The 6,744-nt window shown below is 37.6% G+C and overlaps 1 non-coding gene across 1 annotated transcript; it reads right to left on the bottom strand.

Moving 5' to 3' along the window:
• Nucleotides 1-5,794: 5,794 nt before the first annotated feature.
• LOC122094571 lies at nt 5,795-5,901 on the bottom strand. The gene has a single exon (XR_006144886.1). It is a non-coding gene; the product is annotated as a small nucleolar RNA R71 (small nucleolar RNA).
• Between the last annotated feature and the right edge of the window lie 843 nt (nt 5,902-6,744).

Here is a 6,744-nt window from a genome sequence, read left to right as displayed (position 1 = left end):
CCGAAAGAACTAGTTGAATGAGAGAGAGACAGAGGGGAAAGGGAGGTGAAGAATCAAATAGGGAGGGTGAGGGATAGCCGAAAAGGGAGAGAGAGAGAGAGAGAGAGAGAGAGAGAGAGAGAGAGAGAGAGGGAGATGCAAGTGGTGCTCCCGAAGCATGGCGAGGCATTGGATTTTCTTGGCTTGATAAGGTTACTTTCTTAGTTTGGTTAGAATCTCCCACTCCATCTTCTCAATTTCTCCCATCTTCAACTTCCCCAAGCTTAATTTCTGCGTTACCAAAAAAAGAAAAAAAAATTCTTAATTTCTGGAATTCTTGATTTTAACAGCAATAATTGTACTAAATCTCCTCTTCCACACTCCTCTTCTACTTCACTGGTCTTTTCAATTCTCTTTCTCTCTCTACCCTCATAGAAAATGAAAATAAATTCCCTCGTTTCTCTCTCTTCTCTCTATTTACATTACTTTCTCTCTCTTGTCATGATGCTGCCTCAAATAGATTGGCAAAAGTTGGGGAGATTTTGAGGGATGGGAGATGGAATCCAGGACCAGCTATTACACTCCAACTTATGCAGACTTGGGGGGCCCTTCCTTCTTTAGAAAGGTTACACCATATGGATCATGACAAGCTGGTTTGGAAAGGGAACCCCAAGGGGAAGTTCACCACTGAGTCAGCATGGGAAATTAATAGAAGCAGGGGGAATAAGGTAGATTGGACTAACTCCATTTGGTTTAGTGGTAATATTCCAAGGCATTCTTTTACATCTTGGAGATGCCTTGTGGATGCTCTACCTACAAAAGAGAATCTTTTAAAAAGAAATGTTGGGGTGAATAGTAGCTGCATTTTCTGTTGGGCTAGTATTGAAAGTAGGGATCATCTTTTCTTTCAGTGCCAATTCACTTCCTCCATCTGGCAGAGCATTATGGCCTTATGCTCTCAAAATGGGATTCAATCTTTATCCATCGCCAGCATTGTTGTCTGGATGAAGCATGAGTTTTATGATGAAGATGACCTTAAGGTTGTTGGAAGGTTAGTCATATGTGCTACAATTCAGCATGTATGGCAGAAAAGGAATGCAAGAATATTTAAAAGAAAGGTAAGAACTAAGGACCAGATTGTATCTTGTATTATGGATGATGTGACAAATAGGTGTAAGGCTATTGGGTTCAAAGCTATTTGCAATAGTAGAAATCAGTTTTTGGTGAACAATTGGAGATTGGATGTTACATGGACTAGTATATCCCCACGAACTTGTCAATGGGTACCTCCATCAGATAAAATGTGGGCACTCCATTGTGATGGTTCTCTAACACATGATAGGGCAGGTTATGGTGGAATTATAAGGGACAGTAGAGGACAATTGATTCTCGCTTTTGCAGGAAAGGGGGTAGTAAGGTTAGTTTTATATATGGAGCTCATGGCAATGCTAAAGGGGGTTGATTTATATAAAAAATTGAATCTTTTATGCATATCAGTTTGATCGGACTCAAAGGTAGTTGTGGATATCAAAAATGGTCATGTTGAAGGACCATGGGAAATCCAAACTCTTAAAAGCAAGATTCTACATTTGCTAAAGGAATTTTGAAGGAAAGAGATCATACATGTGTGGAGGGAGAGCAATAGTCCAGCTGACTTTATGGCTACATATGATACAGGAGATGGTGAAGCTACTATTCGGCCTAAAGATTTTCCTCAAGACTTGCAAAGTCTTGTGGACTTGGATGCCAGCCGCACTGTTTATTTTAGAAAGTAATGTAATGAAGAAGTGATTGTATAATCTTTTACATGGCAGTATGCAGGGCCTGTCCTGCTTATTAAGGGATTTATCTACCCCTCTTTAGGTCTGCCTAAAGGGGGTGGGTGAGGTTGCCTCTTTTTGTAATTCTTTTCTCTTTTCAATACACAAAGTCACTTATCGAAAAAAAAAAGTTGTGAAATCTCCTTTTTACCCTTCCTAATTTTCCATATGTTAAGTGAAAAACATCCTCTTCTTTTATACCCATCTTAATTTTTGTAATGACACTTAGCTCCCTACACATAAAAGAAATTTTCATTCACTCACCCATGCCCTAAAATTTCCTCTTGTGACTGTACAGATGAGGCACAGGAGAGTACCAGTACCAATGAATACTAGGTAACATTCATATTTTTCTAGGAAGGTAAGGATGACCTTACTTGCACCTATTACTCATGCCTCAATAATCGGAAGAGATTTTGAACCTGAAAGAAAAGGTCAGTCCAAGCCCACACATCTCACAGAAAAATCCTCAAGCTTTAATAGAAAAATTTACCAAGCCCACACACTGGAAACACCTTGGGAAGGCTCCATTCAACTTAAGGAATCCATTTCCACACAAAGGGGAACAATTCAGCCTTCATTGGTGAACACCTCCGGTGAGTATACAGGCCAAAATCGGGTTAAAATGACATGGGGCCTTACTCCTCGTACCGATGCACCTCAAACCCATTCCCAATGATGAAGCAACTTAATTAAGAGTGAATTCATGTGTTGGGGCACCCTGTAGTGGGCCCATTACCCCAAATTATGATTAAAGGTAGAAACCCATTATTTTTCCTAGCAGCCCTTACGCAACTTAAGTGGCTATAAGTAGAGACCTTTGCCCATTCATTTCTCCACCTGCCAAAGTAAGAGCAAGAAGAAAGAAAAGGAGAAAGAAGGAGAAGCTGAAGGAGAGAAAGGGAGGAAGGAAAGAGGGAGCAAGGATCCTACCAACTATTGTAAGTTCCATTCACACTACTCCCCCTCCATTCGTTAGTCTCTCTCTCTCATTCCTCTTCTCCATTAAGCAAAATGGAAAATCCCAACCGAATCTCCCCTCCCCACTTATCAAGGCTACAAATTGGGAGGAGGATTTGGTGCTGGAGACTTGCCCTAGCAAGGTTATTAGCTCAATTTGAAGCTATAGACAATCCCCTATGAAATCCCCATAAAAAAAATCCTCAATTTGGGTAACCAAACCCTAGAATTAGTGGACTTTGCCCAAATCCTCTACAAATAACCTTCTAACCCAACACTAGGCTGGGAAAAATGAAACTAAACATATGTATAGTGGAATGGAGTGGCCACATGAGCTAATAGTGATCATTACATGAACCTCAACTGAAATTTTCCAATTTTGGTTAACCTAGACTTATAAAATTGAGGATTTAGCATATCTTGTGACTCTATGTTAGTTAATTCACTAATTACATTGATGAGCACATTTATGTGTGAAATCTAGGGTAATAAAACATGCGTTTTATATATTTAGAATGGAGCTACCTTGGGTTTTACTCTCTTTTTATTGGTTTTGTATTTTAAAGACTTTAAGGATTATTGGGCGTCATATCTCTCTAACAACAACTACCTAGTGTAGTTGGTAAGCTATGGAGTGTAAAATTCCCTTGCTCACTAGGAGGTCTAAAGTTCAAATTTCATGGTTGTCTTTTTTTGGAGAATTTTGTTGAGGATTTTCTACTTTTCACTCACTTAAAGCACTAAGGGCATAGAGGGGATTTTCATATCAAATTAGAAGTAAGGAAAATCGTGGGAGGGGTTTCCTATGCAAGAAGAGAAAAAAAAAAAAAAAGGAAAGAAAAGAAAAAGGAAGAAATAAATTTTTTCCAAATCTTCTCTCTCCTCCACATCATCACCAAAAGATTGTCTAAACCACACAAAGCAAGAAGGAAAATTGTCCTTTGGAGGGAGAAAAAGAAGAGACAAATAAATAAATAAAAAAAGGAAAGAAAATAAGCAAAAAAAAAATTATAGGAAATTACTCCAAGTTTATTTCTCTCTTCTCTCTCCTTCACTTTAGCACTTTTGGTCTCAAAAGATCTCATTACCAATTGTGGGTTTCTCCCTTTTAGGAAAGAGAAATTTGTTACCCTACCTCCCCATTCCCTATAAATACAACTCATGTAAGAGGAGGGGGGACAATTCATTCTTTTTCTAGGGTTTTTTTTTAGTTGCTTTATCTCTTTCTCTAGTTTTCTCTTTCCCTAGCTCTAGTTTTAGGTTTAGAATGCAAGCACTTTTATTTTTTATTCAGTCTTTTATTTTTATTGTTTAAGCAATTCAAGTTGTAATTTTCAAGTTCTAGTTCTAGGCTTAGTTCTAGTTGACAAGAACAAGCTATGAAGCATGTCTTTCATGTTTAATTTATTTTTTCTTCAGATTTGTTTTCTCTAGTACTAGAAATTTCAGATTCCGTTTATTCTAGATCTGGATTTTAGTACTGGTAGTATCTCAAATCGATCAAGTTTTCAGTTCAAGGGTTGAAGTTCAAGTAAGTAGCTCCTTCAGTAGTCTTCTCTCCCCTCTCTCATTCCCTCTTCTGACTACCCTTTTTCTTTCTTAATTTAGGATTTTAATTTCAGTCGTTATATTATTGCTATCCCTTTCCCCCAAGTTACATGGCAAGTGTATGTGTTGGCTTTGCCCCTCCTAGCCATAGAACCATCAATTTATTACTTTTATTTTAATTGTCTCCCTTTCCCTAAAGCCAAGTAGAGTAACCCTTGTGAGAGTGACTCTCTGGTCAAGTAGGGAAGCTCATATTATGATGCATCCCTCGGGCTAAGTAGAGAAAACTACTTGTGACTCTCTCTCTAGCTTTATCCCATTTCTTTTTCTTTATTTTTATTTCAGTATTTTTTTTCCTTTATTATTTTTTTCAATTGCGTGGGTTGTTTATTTTCAATTATTTATTTATTTAATTTTAATTGCGTGGCTTGCGTCTTTAAATTCTTAGATGACGAATGGTTAGAATATTATTTTAGATATATATGTTTAGGACGGTAATTAGAATTAGATTACAACCATTAATCAATTCACTTTTGCATTATTAAAGAAAAATAAATAAAGCAGTTGCTCTCCCTATGTTTGACCCATAGCTACACTGATCTGTACGCTTGCGGTTACATTTTAAAATCTCAAATAAGTTTTTGGAACCGTTGCTGGCGAGACAGTTCCATGTTATTTTTTGTTTTCTTTTAGTAAATCAGAGTGCTTTGTTTGTTTTATTTTGTTTTTCCTTTTCTTTTATTGAATTCTTGAGAAGAACAACTTGCAATAATAGTTGTATCGGTGGAGGTCGCCATACCTCACAGTATGATAAAGACAAGTTTTGCCCTATAGCAGTACCTCAGGAATTGACAAGAACAACCCTGGATCCCTACCGGTAAGCTCCCAAAAAGCCAAAAAATCAAAAAAATAAAAAAAAAATAAATAAATCATTAAAAAAATTTTTTGCTATCCATTCTTTTGTGCTTGTTTTACTCTAGTTGTGGGTAGTTTTCTATTGCATGAGTGTTAGGTGGGTACATAATACCAAGAATCGGTTAGAAAGAATAAATCCAAGAAATAATAACCCTACGCATTTGCTCCCTTTAACACTTTTCAATATGGGAGACCAGCATCAAAACCCTTCACCTAAATCTCTAAAAGATAGGTTCTACCCTACTAGAACAACCCAACTTTCCTGCATAGTTCTACCACAAGCCCAAGGCAATAATTTTGAACTCAAATCTCAATACATCACTATGTTGCCCCACTTCCATGGGTTGACCTCTGAGGATGCATACCTATTTCTAAGTGAATTTGAAAAGGTATATGTTCTAATTAAGATCCAACAACTTTCTGATGATGCTGTTAAGCTTAGATTTATCACTTTTGCATTAAAAGATCAAGCTAAGAAGTGGTTGTATGGGTTACCTACAAATTCCATAACCTCATGGGAACAGTTCATAGTTGTCTTCCTTAAGAAGTTTTTCCCAACTCACAAGACCAATAAGCTTAAAAGTGATATCCTCCAGTTTAGGCAAAAGCTTAGTGAGTCTTTTTCCAAACTTATGGAGAGATTCAAGGATCTACTCCAAGAATGCCCTCACCATGGCCTAGACTTATGGCATTTATGTCAAATAATTTATGAGGTATTGATTACCCAACTAAACAAATGATAGAGTCTATATGCCCTGAGGGATTCACATCCTTTACAGATGAAGGAAAGGCATGGGAATTCTTACTTGACTTAGCTGACAAAACCCATGAGTGGGAATCAACCCAAGAGAGTGAAAGAACCATAGGAAGAAAAGGATATTTTATGGATGGGATAGTAGCCAAGGAAGCCCATTTGGATAGCCTAATCAAGAGAATTGAGGCTATTATTCCTAGAGAGCCATCATCAGTCAATTTGGTTAAGATTTGTGCTTGGTGCCAGTCCCTTGGACATGTCATAGAAGAATGTCCCAACACCTTTGGGGGCACTTCTAATGATAGTGTTAATGTCTTATACCAGAATAATCCATATAGTAACACCTATAATCTAGGATGGAGAAATCACCCAAATTTCTCTTGGAATCAGGGCAACCAAGCAAGGCCTTCCAATTTCCATAATCAAGGTCAACCTGGACTCCAAAGGCCTCCCTTTTCATAATAATATTTTTCTCAAAATACTTTTCCTAGGTCAAATGTAGGACCTCAGGCTAGTTTTTCTAGGGCCCCTCTCCTATCATCTTATCAGCAATCCCCTGGGTTTACCAATACTGGAGAGGCAAGTAGAATAAGTGAATTAGAAAAAAATATGATCCTCCTCATGACAAGACATCAAAATCTTACTAGAGAACTCACTCAAGTTGTCTCAATTATGCGTGAGAGGGAGAAAGGAATTTTACCCAGTCAATCAGAGCCTAACCCTAGGCATCATCAGCCTGTTAGTTCGCAAACACCAACTAATGCACCA

This window comes from Macadamia integrifolia, chromosome 11 (genome assembly GCF_013358625.1).
Source record: "Macadamia integrifolia cultivar HAES 741 chromosome 11, SCU_Mint_v3, whole genome shotgun sequence".
Lineage (NCBI taxonomy): Eukaryota > Viridiplantae > Streptophyta > Magnoliopsida > Proteales > Proteaceae > Macadamia > Macadamia integrifolia.
The sequence above is the reverse complement of the archived record's forward strand: the minus strand, read 5'-3'. Positions and strand labels throughout refer to the sequence as shown.